The sequence below is a fragment of the Schistocerca cancellata genome, chromosome 1, assembly GCF_023864275.1.
Source record: "Schistocerca cancellata isolate TAMUIC-IGC-003103 chromosome 1, iqSchCanc2.1, whole genome shotgun sequence".
NCBI lineage: Eukaryota > Metazoa > Arthropoda > Insecta > Orthoptera > Acrididae > Schistocerca > Schistocerca cancellata.
The window spans coordinates 1,052,286,209-1,052,301,648 of record NC_064626.1 but is presented as its reverse complement, the minus strand read 5'-3'; positions in this window follow the sequence as shown (position 1 = coordinate 1,052,301,648).

Below are 15,440 nucleotides of genomic sequence, written 5' to 3'. Positions count from 1 at the left end.
TACGTATTGCTATAAAATGCTCTTACACGAGGAAATAAATCTTACACTGTCACCTTACTTTACACTGCTAATAAATATCTTTATATAACAGTTCCTTACGTCTCGGAATGGCCAACGAGACTATAGTCGTCCATGTCGTAAATGATCGCAATGAGCTTGTAACAGGATCCATAAAATGGCTCTAGTATGTCTGTACTGAAAAGTTTACTTTTTTTCTTGTCCTTTTTAAGCGGTTACGTTGTTTATCAAATGGAACTCTTAAATTCGTTCGTAATCAGCTCTCCAGTGTACACTATCTGATTAAAAGAATGCGGACATCTATTAGTGGACTTTGGTATGGGGTGTGCCCACCCTTCTGACAGCTTGAGCTCTACTGGAAACACAATGTGGATCCTGAATGTCTGTGCACATACTATAAGTATACGGTAACCTTTCTACTATCATATGCGGGATATGCGACATTGGGTATATAAAATCTTTTCGTCGTTCCCAGCAGTCCTTGACGGTGTATTTCTCTTTATTTCGATGTGCATATTTACACTATAGTTTTTCATATTGCCGTTATCTTTGGTATTTAATCGATATGTAGCATATTTCGGTACCGCAGTCATATTCCATTTTCTTTCCAAGCACAACGTAAAAAAAATTCAATTAATGTATTTGTTCTTCACGTTCGAACTTCAACTAACGTACATATTTCCTACCGAAAACATGCAAACTCTGTTGAATGAAATGATTTTGTGCGTGATTACTGTATTATTTTACTTTACAGCATAAACTGGAAGTAGTAGTACACTGTGTCAATAATGTTTTGCATCTTTTTCCGTTGCCTCTTGGAATGAATTTGATGGCGCATTTCGTATAGTTTTTCGTCATTAGTAATTTCATGTACATGGGCATGTTGAAGCACATCTATTGATGGATGAGATATAAAGTATTCAACGTATGTACCTTGGATTTCAATGAAGTCGTGTATTTGTTTTGCGTATGAGATCACACTTCTTTTGTTGCAATGTAGATCAATAAGAGAAAAGTAGTGCTACATAACCTTACATTCTCTAGAATATTATGAGTTAACATGAAACACTGCCTTTTACGACTGCTTTTAATTTCTAACTCAGACGCTGATAATAACCTTGTAAGAGGTCCATGATTAAGGAATTTGTTGCTAGTGCACTCGAGCAGATGTAATTTCGATGGATTGCTCACGCGCTGCATGCGATATGTAAGCTATAAGAGAATCTCAGACCAGAGAGCAGTGTTGTATGCAGTAGGAACTGTGTAGCAGTTGTAGTAGTAGTAGGTATGGAGTTGGCCGGGCCGGTCGTGGGGAGCGATGGCAGAGCCTGAGCGATATAGTATAAGGTAAAAGCAGCCTCGCGCATATGTAGTATTGTTATATCGAGTCCCATGTAAATGTTTTAAAAAATCTCTTAATAATAATCTTTTTTATAAAAATTAACTTTTGACAATCATTCAATTTAAAGAACTTACTAATTTCTCCAATCCATGGTCATCCCGATTATTGTAAAGAAAAATCAGTTGTTTCGTTCTATACATGACAAATCTATCAGCCTGCATTGCACTGGGCTGTGCCAGAAAAATTTATTATAAGAGCAGATATATACGCGTTATCCGGCAACTTCATTGAGGTAAGAATTTTCAGTTTATTCAGTATGATCTTTCAGGGCCATGACGCAGCACTGCTGACGTCCAAAATTTACCAGTTTAAATTCACAGTCAATTATTGAAAGGTTATCTATGAGTCACATTTTTTATTAGGAGATTAGTCACATTTTATTGTTCCAAGGTTACGGAATTTATCTGTGGGAGGTTACGCTGAATGTGAATTTATACTTATATTTTTTACTGTTGGGAGGTTATTATAAATATTATTTATCTGTTGGGAGGATACAAACCTCGTTGGTCTACATTTCTGCACAAAGTAGGAAAAAATGTCGCTACAGTTATTTGGCTGCTGGCTCTGCCTATTCAGTCGTAGAACGTAGTTTTCGTCAAAATCTTTACTGGTTACTGAACAGAACTGGCAGTATGTATCAGCCCCCTCAAACTGCCCAAGACCCACGCTATAAATGCTGGTGTCCAGTCCAGTACGTAAGGACTATCAGACGTAGAATAGTGTTTCGGAAAGAGGACATGTGCACCGTTTGGCGCTAGTGCTGCGCGCGTCGCAGCAGTTAAGGAGCAGCGGCAGGTTGACGGCTCCGCCGACAGGGCGCAGCACTGTACTGCGCACACAGCGTCGCCCCGTTGCTCCAGTAACGCGAGGTCGACTTGTGTCGCTGTTTTTGCGGACCTGGCGGCTTCACCCTGTGTCACTCGGCTCGTTCATGGCACTAATCCAGTTTGGTCGTTATTCTATTAGACGCAATGAGGCCTATTGCGACCTCCCAGTGACTCACCGAAGCTGGAAACACGATACTCCGGAGGGCCTCTTGCACGGGGCAGCGACCGTGCACTCTACTCGCAATATTCCACGCTAGAGAGCTGCGAATTACCGCCGATTATAAAAGGCCCCAAACCCGGACTTGAGCGCCGCAAGCTGTAATGATTGCTCGTTAGCTCTGCGTACAGCGGAGAGCAGGACTACCCGGCTATCCGTTCCGCAGCTGTCTGTCTCTGCCGGTGCCACAGTCGACTAACTGCTGGTGAGTCCTGACTCGGCAGTCGTAAGATGCCAGATCAGATGTAAATTCGGCACAAATGGCCGGTCGCCCAGGGCGCCATACGCTCGGATACATGGTCAGAGACAGGTTCCGCCTCCAATTATCGTGTCCCTGATCGCCATCTGTAATTCGAGTTCAGAACTCCTCCCTAAACCAGTTATCGTATCGGGTGGCCAACGGTAACCTATCGAATGTCGTAATTAGCTCTGCTCTGCGAGTAACAGAGCATCATGTTTATTTTATGGAGCCTGCAAAAGGGAAAAAAATATTACCTCAAACGGCCACTGAATTTATTAACTTATTTACTTACAATGATGTCTTTTCCGTCACACATATTTCAAGCGTTCTACCACCCTTTTCTTCCCTCTCTACGTTTCGGTTTTCTTTTTTTATCTTATGGGACTTAAGGTCATCAGTCCCTAAGCTTACACACTACTTAACCAAAATTATCCTAAGGACAAATACACACACCCATGCCCGAGGGAGGATTCGAACATCCGCCGGGGTCAGCCGCACACTCCATGACTGTGGGGCCCTAGACCGCTCGGCTCATCCCGCGCGGCTCGGTTTTCTTAATAGAATCTTTCCGATATGGCTACTTCAAGTAGCTAAAATTCTCTTCAACTGGAACGTTGCTTTGAACATCATAGTGGTCGTGTTAGAAGTGATATACTCTTGCTTCCCTCCTACCTTTGAAAAGATTCACTGGATCATTTATTTAAAGACTCGATATTTAATGTGGACTCCGAATTACTGTGCAAGTTCTCATATTTCACACACACACACACACATACACACACACACACACATATATATACATATAAATATATATATGGAAATGTCTGAAACGCTTGTAGGGATGTTGCAGGGCAGGTTGTACTGAGATATTAATGTTACAAAAAAAAAAAAAAAAAAAAAAAAAAAAAAAAAGTTCGATACGTTGCGCCGTTTCCGAGTTATTTAGCATTGAAGTTAGCCAATCAGATCGTCGCGCGCGTAAATTCAAGTTTCAGCTAACGAGACAAAGCACTCGTCGGGCAACACCGCACCTGGCAGGCCGCTTGAATGCGAGCGCGCGACGCCCCGATTGGCTAAATTCTATGCTAAATAACTCGGAAACGGAGCAACGTATCGAATTTCTTTCTTAACATTTTTGTCTCAGTACAATCTGCCCTGTAACACCCCTACAAGCATTTCACACGTTTTCTCACCACCTAACTCTGCCACCTCAAATATGTCTGGAACAACAGATATTCAAAAACGGTTTTCACCAGCATGAACGTATGGCAGGGGCTTAGGGACCAAATACTGTGCAAAATTCTAAAACGTAAACAAATACTATTTCAACAAAAACTTGTGCATTTTCAAATGGACGCCCCCTATTATTTTGTATGCAATAAATAGCATGAAAAATCACAAACATAATGGCATTGGTTGCATCGCAGTACGTCAATTACATCCCGAGAAATTGCGAAGTGAATTTGACGCGCCAGCCGCTGTGGCCGAGCCGTTCCGTCCGGAACCACGCTGCTGCTACGGTTCCAGGTTCGAATCCTGCCTCGGGCATGCAAGTGTGTGATGTCCTTAGGTTAGTTAGTTTTAAGTAGTTCTAAGTCTAGGAGACTCATGACCACAGATCTTAAGTCCCATAGTGCTTGAAGCCATTTTTTTTTTTAAGTTGACGCCTGAAATAAATGAAGCGCACGGGTAGCGCACGTCCTGAGACTGAAGCGTGCACCTCACGCAGCTGGTAATCGTGATCTGATTGACGTATTACGTCAGTGAAGTGTTAATGTATGGTGTGGTATTGTGTGCCAACACATCATTGACCCATATTTCATTGATGGCACTCCTAAAGGTGGATAGTTTAGCCCCTTCATGAGCTGTACCTTACTTGAACAGGTCCACCTCTTATAATGTGTCAAATAATGCGGTATCAGAATGGTGGATGTCCTGGGCATAGTGTTTATAGTAACGAAATGACAACTAGAGGTACAATTAGTGGTAACACACTTGGTTTCACGTTTCTAAACATACATTCTCAAATATGTGGCTTGTAAAGGATAGCAACGGCGTCACAGTTTCTGACGTAACGAATCGCATGTAGTACTGTGCTCAGAGCAGGGGTTGCCTGAACTGGCGCCTGTATCCTGCCGCAAACATACCAATATCACCACGGCACGCTCTACCTTCAGTGTACAAGTGTTTCCTAATCTGGTCTGCTGAACTGCTCTCATACTGTAACGTAATTCACATACGTTGCCACAGTAAAACCTGTTTTCTTGTGGCTTGTTACATTTTCCGTCATCTAGTCGATATGCGGGCCTTCAGTAATGAAGAAAAACTAGACATTATTTTAATTTATGGCGAATGTCACAGAAATGAAACCGCAGCTGTGACACTGTATGCTGAACGCTACCAAGATCGGTGGTGTCCGTCACGTCGAACCACTGGCAACATCTGCGAGACAGTCCAATTTTTATGAAATTGTTCAAATGGTTCAAATGGCTCTAAGCACTATGGGACTTAACATCTGAGGTCATCAGTCCCCTAGAACTTAGAACTACTTAAACCTAACTAAACTAAGGACATCACACACATCCATGCCCGAGGCAGGATTCGAACCTGCGACTGTAGCAGCAGCGCGGTTCCGGACTGAAGCGCCTAGAACCGCTCGACCACACTGGCCGGCATGAAATTGTAAACATTTGTTTGTCTTTACACGTACTGGTTTTCACCCCATTCGGTAATTCCTTTGTGGTACGTCTATTTTTCTTTTGTCTTAGATTGTAGATGGCGTTACTCCTTTGTGCGGTTGTACTGAAGTGCTAATCATTTGCGATGTCATGCTTGTAGTACATTTCATGGCAATTTGATTTTCATTACATTGCGCCTTCTTGGTGCTGCAGTTCTAAAGGTCATAAGTGTAGTTACTGTCTACATTCGTGGTTCACTACAGGTATTAGTATTTTCGCTATACGCATTAAAAGACGTTTCGGTCTTGACTACTAGTTTACGAACCACTACAGTTTTCCATCAAAAGGCTCCAAAGATTCCCTCTATAGTCAAGAATGTAATATAAATAATTATAACGGCTTAAATCAGACATTTAGCTACAAGAACATGGAATACGTTACTTCGGCGCTATTTTATGGTAAAATATATATTCCACAAATGAAAGAATAAACTTCCAAATAAATGTGCGAAAAGCGACTTAAGGGGACATGCTCGTGAAAATTACCAAACATTTGAAAAAGGATTCTGGGTCTATAGAAAAGAGCATTTCATGCTGATTTCAAAAATGTATAGCTTATGGGCATTTTCATTTTCCGTTTGTTCTAAAATTGAAGTTGAACATAATGTTGCACAGGGGCCACGCCCATCTGTCAGATTGAAGTGCGTCAGAATACGTGACGCTTTATTCTGTTCTTCCGCTTTTTCCGTCGTTATCTACGGATAGTTAACACAGGTGTATTCTAGAAGGCACTGAAGTCCGGAACCAAACTACAGGCATGTCTTGAAGGCTATGTTTCTACTGTAAACAAAGATCTGAGAATGTATGATTTCGGAATTTCATACGCGTGTGGTTTTGTAGCTATTGTGTGCTTTTTGTTTCTGTGTGTGTGTTTCCTGTGCTAAAAATGCCGAGAGTAAATAAATTTAACCCCAAATGAAAGTTTCGGGGCAACCAGTTCCAAACACAACCGAATAATACACATTAGTTGATTCAAAAGTCGCCCCGCGGAAACTGTGTCTACAGGCAATGCTTCTAGACGTAAACTTTCGCTTTCTGAATGTAATAAGAACAAGCCTAGTAGTATTGTGAGCAGCAATAACGATGGAAATGTTATTGTGAACCTAAATATGCTGTCAAGACTTTTGAAGGGTGCTATGAAATGTAAGTACTGCAATTGTGAAGATAGTATTGACGTTTCTTTCAAATCAGTTAGTGACTGCCTGTAACTCGTGTAAGATACACAGTGATTCTATGACATAGCCAGTAACTGATAGTCGACATTACAGTGTAAATATTCAGCTTGCTCATGCAATGCGATGTATTTGAAATTGAAGGAAAGCTGCCCAGACTTTTTGTGCGGTGATGGCTTTGCCTCCACCTCCACAGACGTCTGACTGATTCAATAAATTAATACATAATGCTTTATGTGGTGTAAGTGAACATTCAATGAAAAGAGCAGCAGAAGAAGCAGTAGCCTTGTCTGAGAATACAGACACTGCAGCAGCATATGATGGATCTTGGCAGAAGAGAGGTCATACTTCCCTGAATGGGTTTGTAAGGTTGTAACTGCCACATTTATTGAAACTGGTAAGATAGTAGATTATGAATGTCAAACAAAGCACTGCCAGGGATGTTCAAGTAAATTTATTGGCACCCATGTTTGTGTAAAGAACTTTGATGGCCCAAGTGGAAACGAAAGTGGTTCTAAACATTTTTAGAAGATGAGAGGTCAGGCGTGGTGTGAGGTATGTAGGCTATCTTGGGGATGAAGACTGTAAAGGACACGCTACTGTTGTTAATGACAGACCATATGGGGACACTGTGACAGAAAAGCTTTAATGTGTTGGGCTTGTACAAAAAAGAATGGGAGCTCGGCTGAGAAAATTATGTAAAGACTTCAGTGGAAGAAAACTGTCAGACGGAGGACAAATAGGTGGTCCAGGTCGTCTTACAAAAAGTGAAATTGATTCTTTGACTAAATATTATGCATTAGCAATAAGGAGAAATGTAGGAGATTTGGAGAATATGAGACGAGCAGTTTGGGCAACATGGTTTCACAGAGTGTTGACAGATAGAACCCCACAGCATGGTTTGTGTCCAAAAGGACACAAGTAACTCCTTGAGTGAGCAGTCTTTAGTGAGGCTCACTGAAAATTTTGTGTAAACAGTTATCACAGGAAAAATATTAACTGCTAATGACACACCATATGCAGCAGCAGGACAATAGAAAATAAGTTTCCGGGGGGGGGGGGGGGGGTGCAGAGATCAATGTTCAAAACAAACCTTTAACTTACACCATGAAAACCGAATGAGAAACAGCGCGCCACAATGATCACAAGGTTACGCACCACCAGGATCGAAGGCGAACTCCTTGGGAGTTCCAAATCGTGCAGGACTTTCAGCTAGGTACCCACTCTTAAGGAATGCATATATAGAATGCTATTGGTGTAAGTGTCTGATGAGAACTAGTGGAATGTGATTTCATGCAACCAAATGGGAAACATTCTGTCGTGGAGCTCTGCTTGAAGCTGGCTATCCTTTAAGGCATAGTTGCAGATAGTGCGATAATATGTTGTACAGGGAAAGAAAAAAACAAACATCCAGAGGCTGGATTTGTCCAATGGTTCCAGGTGGTACGAATTGCAATGTCATACACTTTTCAGGAGAGACAGTTTGCTCTAAAAGAGTACGATTTTTATACGCAGACCAGGAATCAAGCAAAAGCAAGTTTTTTGACCAGCTACTGGCCAAAAGCAGTGCTTATACCATAACTGTAGATCTCTTACGCTCTTTTCCCACTCTCACTTGCTGTGACATAAATATTGTCTACGCACACGAGAAAGAATCGTAGACGGCAGGGCAGAGCACCTCCAACTTCTGGAAGCAATGTTAGTTGACCTCGATACAACTCTGATGGCACTTCTAAATTCCAGGGTTCCTCTTCAAATCCTGAAAGACCGGAGTTGAAAACAAATTCTTTACTGAACGATGGGATAAGTTCGTTCATCTCATCTATAAATTTTCGGGCCGATTCCGCGGTTTCTGTGCATCATCAAGTTGATGCATTGTTTGAAATTTCGTTACCTTACATCTTCCAATTCTGTAGTACTGTTTGAAGTTATGTGACCACCCATTGATTGCCTTGAATCCACTATAATCTGTGTCGTGCGCAATTTTTTGTGAGTAACGTAGTAGGTCACTGTCACTCAGATTCTGTAAATTTTCGAGAGCATCCTTAAGATACGCGAACACCAGTTTTTGGACAAGTTCGCCTTGTCCTTTCATGAACATCCCTGGTTTTTTTATGCACTACAGGGTCATATAGCTGCGTACTTATTCGAAATCTGTTCATAATTTTTTTTTACTATGTCGCAGATGATCTTCCGTGTACGTAATAATGTTTAGTGCCCGCTTCTTGGACAAAGATTGTCGTTTACTACGTTCCACTGAAGACGGGATTTATGGTTACCTGTTCCACAAGGACGACGAACGACACGGCTCGACACCTCTTAATCACGTATCGTCATCATTATACTCCTCATGTACATTGTCTGCACAGTCGAACGTACACAACGCCACACGTTCAACTGACTCATCTTGCAGAAACACTAATATTTCTGGTCCCGGCGGAGGTTCGAGTCCTCCCTCGGGCATGGGTGTGTGTGTTTGTCCTTAGCATAATTTAGTTTAAGTAGTGTGTAAGCTTAGGGACTGATGACCTTAGCAGTTAAGTCCCATAAGATTTCACACACATTTGAACATTTTTGAACTAATATTTCATGTGCCACTTCTTTCTCACTCTACGAAAATCCTTGGGTTCGTTTCTGATGAACTGTCAACTGCTATTCTAGATATAACGCAATGTTTGCTTTGTTTGTCGTTGCCAATACTCTGTTTTATATCAACACCACTAGCACTGTAGCGCTGTTGTTACTTATTCGTCGAATAAGCAATTGAAATACGCACCGTAGCTTCATTCTATGCTCACCACTGGACACCCCGAACCCCGCCGCCTGTTGCCATTATCAAGCATAATAGTAGCTTCATGGCAGACAACATGTGGGGCGTCGTATCCCGTAAAAATCTTTGGCCTTTTGCGACCTCTCACCCAGGGGATCCTTGTCAGACAGAGAGATAACATATTATATATCCGACCGCATTGGACCTCCCGATACCTGGTCTTTAAGCTACGAAGGGTGGTCACTCCTGAGTGCTTAACGGGACTTCGGTTCTCTGTGGAAAACAAGATTCCCAGGCGGTATCTTCGTCTGGGGTGCTCTGTTCATGATAACTGCAGAAAATTTTGTATGCACTATATATGTACTTGGAGAGAAGTAAGATGTTTATTGACATTCTAATTTCCGCAGTCACTGAATGCTGCTTCCAAAGCTGACACCAACTAGCTTCAATTGAACTAGAGCCAAATGAATAAAGTACATTATGCCAACAAAACATGAAATACGTCAGTCTAGAAACTTATCTCAGCCGTTCAGCTTTTTACCAGGAGGTTGCGCTATCTTGTTTCGGCTTCTCTACCGGCGTGTTACCTTACTTGGCGAGGGTGTTTTATTGTGTATCAGGGCCACGGACATGTAATCGCAAACAAACAAAAAATTAATCCCTTAATTTTATTTTATTGGAGGTCATTATTAAAATTTTGTGAGTATGTCTGGTACGTAATTGGCTACCCTTCAACTACATGTACATCTACATGGCTACTCAGCAAATCTCACGTAAGTGCTTGGCAGAGGATTCATCGAACCACCCTTGCGAGCTCTGATTTCTCTTATTTTATTATGATGACCGTTTGTCCCTATGTAGTTGGGCATGAACAAAATATTTTTGCGTTTGGAGGACAATTGGTTTTGCTCTTCTGATGACTTTACTAGAAAATAAACAATAGCATCATCTGTGAACAAGCTAAGACAGCTGCTCAGATTGTCCCCTAAATCGTTTATATCAGGGTGTTTACGTGGACAAGGAAAAAAAATTCCCGGATATTTCCCGGATTTCCCGATTAAAAATGCACTTTCTCACAGGTGAAAATACACTTTTTTAGTGTTAAGTGACGCTGTATTCTTACTCGGCACTATAAAACTCATCAATCCTTTGAATGTTTATGGTTTTATATACCAGAGTAGAATTTCCCGGCACTTTAGAAAACGAAACTCAGGGGGAAAAAAACATTTTGAAACACCTTTGATGTGCAGCAACATGTACGCTGCATGTTTTCGTATTATGAAGGTATAAATTCGAATTCCACCAAACACTGCATGTCACTTTTCGAAGCATTGAAATCGAGATTGCGATGCGCTTTTGTAAGCCAGTAATAGCTCGTATCATGTTATCTCGCCAGTTGATGAAAGCATAGGACACGTGATGTAGTCAGCCAATAGCAAGATCACTCTTAAGTAGCGTGAACACAGAAATAAGAAAAGTTAATAGTTTAAATTAATATACATAGTATTCACATATAACATTGGTATCTAAGATTAATAAGCTGGAAGAGAAGCTAAGCTTCCACATATAATGTTGATTTTTTTTGGGCTTGTTACACTTTAAGGTACATCACACAAATGTGCCATTAAACTTTTTAACAACGACGTAAATGTCTGATCTTCTGGGCTCGAAATTCTTCTAAATGGTCGTCCTCAAAGAGTCGATTTTTAAATGAGAGTCAAACACTTTGTGATTTAAGAAATTCATCGTACATTCTCGCACATAGCTCATCTTATGTAAAAGGAAATCTGCTTTGAATATAATGCTTTTCAAACCACCATTAGCAATGTTTTCCCACGACCTGTTAGAAATAGGTTTGTCTCAACAGTTGCAAGAGAGCGCCAGATAAGAGGTGTCACTGCACTTGCGCAACTACGATGATGCAGGAAGCCCATATCTTTGTACGTGTAAAACGTTAAAAGATCTTACATTATGTCATAAAAGAAACAAGACATCAGAGGATACTTCAAGAGCGTCGGAATTTCGTGAACCATACTAAAACGCATAATTCGGCTTAAAATGCACATTCGTATGACAATTTTCTTGGAGTACCAGTACTGTATTATCTCATGTTTGGTTTTTTATTATGGCATAATTCCATATGTGCATTTGAAATGCGGCGAACAGTGTAAACTAGCCAATAGTGTGAAACTAAACACTTCGTTTCAAATAAATTGACTGCCTCAACAGAAAAGATTAATAAAAGCCAAATCTCTTCAGCAAACCGGCAAAAGTAGCTTCGTTGTTCTGTAAGGCGATTAATGTTTGACTGTCAGAAAGGTGGAAACAAATTCTAAAACTAATAACATATTTTAGCCTTTTGTAATTTTGTTGTTGTATACGGCGCATTTTGCTCTGCAACTTAAGTTTTATTTTCGTTTTTTTTTTCTCGTTCACGTTTTGTTGCTGCAGTATTATTCTGCAGTAGCGGGATACAGTAATATCCTTTGTTAGAGTATTGGTTTTTACCAGTCAAAATCACAAAAATTTGATTGAAAACTAAAACAATGAAAACTTTCCGGAATTCTACACAGTTCCCGGGTTTTTCTCGGTTTTCTCCCGGATGAAAAAATTGCCGGGTTTTTCCCGGATCTCTCGGTTGTCCCGGGTCGTATACACCCTGTATATGGATAAGGAACAGCAGAGAGCCTATAATGCTACCCTGGAGAACGCCAGAAATCACTTCTGTTTTACTCGATGACTTTCCATCAGTTACTACGAACTGTGATCTCTCTGATAGAAAGTCACGAATCCGGTCGCACATCTGAGGCGACATTCCATGAGCACGCAATTTGATCACAAACGGTTTGTGAGATACGGTGTCAAAAGGTTTCTGGAACTCTAAAAGTACGGAATCGATTTTAAATCCTTTCTCTTGCACTCAGCACTTCAGTGAATTAAGGCAGCCAAGGAAGATTGCAAGCAATTTTTTTCGAAACCGATACAGTTAAGTGGCTACCTATCTAAACGCATACCACTGAATGCTGCAGGCGTGATTACCATTACAGAGCGTAATAGACTACGCTAAAATTCCTGCTTCGCAGGCGACATGTAAACAGTGGACGCGGCGATACCTTACGCAGGACAGGAGAGAGAAAAATAAACTGGCCGTCATTTACGTGGATCGACTTCAGCCGTGCCCGGGTCGAAGTGAGGTACGCCCGGACCTCTAAATGGAACTTCACGAGTGATAGCCGCAGCGGGAGCGTCGCTTAACTTATCTCCTCTCATTTAAACAGACAAAATTCCGGACACGGTACACGCTGGAAGGAGGCGGACTCCCGAGGCCCGGACTAATTAATAAGACGTAGAGCGCGGCCCGGGCCCCGCTTAATGGACGACAAAGGCGACGTTAACGAACGGCGCGCAGCCGCCCGCACGGACAACGCCCGCGCCACAGCTGATCGCTAACGAGTAGCCGCGTCGTGTCCGTCCGCTTCGACGCGCCCGGACGTAAATATGGATGTAATTTGATTACACGGACAACCGCGTGTTTCTCTTGGCCGTCTGGCCCGAGTGACACGTCGCCGCGTGAGACATGGCACGCCGCATTTCTAGTCGAAGCACACACGCCGGTACAGGTGGAATTCCCGAGCCTCTAATTATACGGAGCAGGCTGGAATTACGGATCGCCGTCCCACGTTCGCTACTGTCTTACACGGATCGGTTGCCAGCCGAGAATCCACGACCAGCTTACACGATGAGACCCAGCCGGAGTCACTTCATAGAGCTGTTATTTGTCTTACACTGCTGCCGGACCTTTCATTTTACTGTATGAATGCAGTCATTTGGCCACACGGACGCGAGAAACTAGACGAGTTTTTGGAACACCACAATGTCATCAACAGTAATATCCAGATCACCATGGACGTGGAAAAAGATAATGCATTGCACTTCCTCGACGTCCTTGTCCACCGTAAACGAAATGGGTGCCTTGGCCACAGCGTCTACAGAAAACCCACCCACCCAGACCTGTACCTGTACGCCACCAGCCATCATCATCCGGCACAGAAATAGTTCAAATGGCTCTGAGCACTATGGGACTTAACTCCTAGGGTTTCAGTTCCCTAGAGCTTAGAACTACTTAAACCTAACTAACCTAAGGACATCACACACATCCATGCCCGAGGCAGGATTCGAACATGAGACCGTAGCGGTCGCGCGGTTCCAGACTTTAGCTCCTAGAACGGCTCGGCCTTTCGGCTGGCTCTAGCACAGAAGCGCACAGTATTACAAACACTGGTGCATCGTGCAAGAGTAATATCAGACGACGATAACCTGCCCCATGAACTGAGCCACCTACGCAAGGTTCTCAGGAATAACGGCTACAGCGCCCCTCAAGTGAAAGAAGTGATTTCTGGGCAATATCAGAATAAGACCACCGACGAAGAGCAGGAAAAGAAACTTGCTTTACTGCCATTCTGTGGCTCTCTGTCGGACAAAATAAGCCGCCTGTTGAAAAGACACAAGATCAAATCAGTCTTCAGGCCTCCAAGGGAAATCCGTCGATTACTGAGACCAGTTAAAGACGCAGTAGGTCTCAGAACACCTGGAGTCTACGAAATACCTTGCGAGAGTGTAGCCAGAAGTACATCGGACAAACAGTGCGCACTGTGGAACAACGCAGGAAAGAACATGAGAGGTATTATCGCCTACGCTGTCCAGAGAAATCTGCGTTAGCTGAGCATGCGTTAGAAAACGGTCACCACATAAAATTAGACGATACTCTGTCGTGGCTGGCACTAACGGCTTCTGGGACAGTTTAATAAAGGAAGCTATTGAAATAAAAAATTTCGCAAACACCCTGAATAGAGACGGTGGCTTGCAGCTCAGCGCTGCGAAGGATCCAGCGATCGCGCGGTTGAAGAGGGCACATCGAACGCCGACTCAAAACATGCCCATATATGGCAATGCCACGGGCACCAGTGACGTCACAGTCGGCAGCTATCGTATATAAGGGCGCACCAACAGCCCACTGGCAGTCATAACACTTGGCAATGGCCAAGGAGTACTTGGCCGAAAGCTGGAGTAGTTTTAAGCAATTGACGCGGTTAGAAACCCGGGAACATTTTGTTCTTTCATTTTACGTTTACATTCTGTTTAAAATAACATTGTGAAGCGTTTCGAACAAATATTGCTTATCTTCAGGAATGTCTCCTTACAGAACAAATGCTTCTTTATCTAAAATTTACATATTTATTTCATACTGACTAGTTGTGCAGCTTACGGACATTCTGCTGTTCAGACGGATGGCTAGAAAAACTGACAGGTCCGATTATATCAACTTTCGTTGGAATGACGTAGACCCAGAAGGCTACGTCTTGTTACTTGTACAGTTGAACAACACACCCTACGTCGTTTACTAAACTGCAAGATCCATGTGATACATTCTTATTATGTCAGTTGTTTGACTTTCTATTTTGGTGCACCTAACCTTCATTCATCTCGCATTTCTAGCTATAATCGCTAGATTATATGAATGCGTAGTATCTGTTCTTTCAGACATGTCCGAAAGAACAGACACCACGCATTCAGATAATTGATTCGCCTAGATAGGCAATGAACCCACCTTCTTCAGTGCGGATGCCCACGTATGTCCGACTTCCAGCGACAAATTCATAAGGGGACCCTCCATACTGTAAATCACGCATTTTGATACGCTTCAAATATGTTGTAGAGGCACTTACTCTGAGTATCTGGATACCTGAATTTTTAGCGACGCGCCTTGGTTTTTGAGAAAATCGATTTTGAAATTCATTGCGCCCTTTATATATCCGTAACATTAGATGTATTTCGAGCAAGTTAGTCTGCCGACACGGTAACTCAGCGTGTTCGGTCAAAGGGTTAGCCACAACGAACTTAAACGGAAGTCTTACGACGTCCGCCCGGAGCAGATTCAACGAACAAAAGGGAACAAAATGAGATTAAAAAAAAAAAAAAGCGTAGCGCAGCGGTAGAGGTTCTCGGCTACCACGCTGGAGGTATCGTGTTCGAATCCTGCTCGTGTGCTTTTTTTT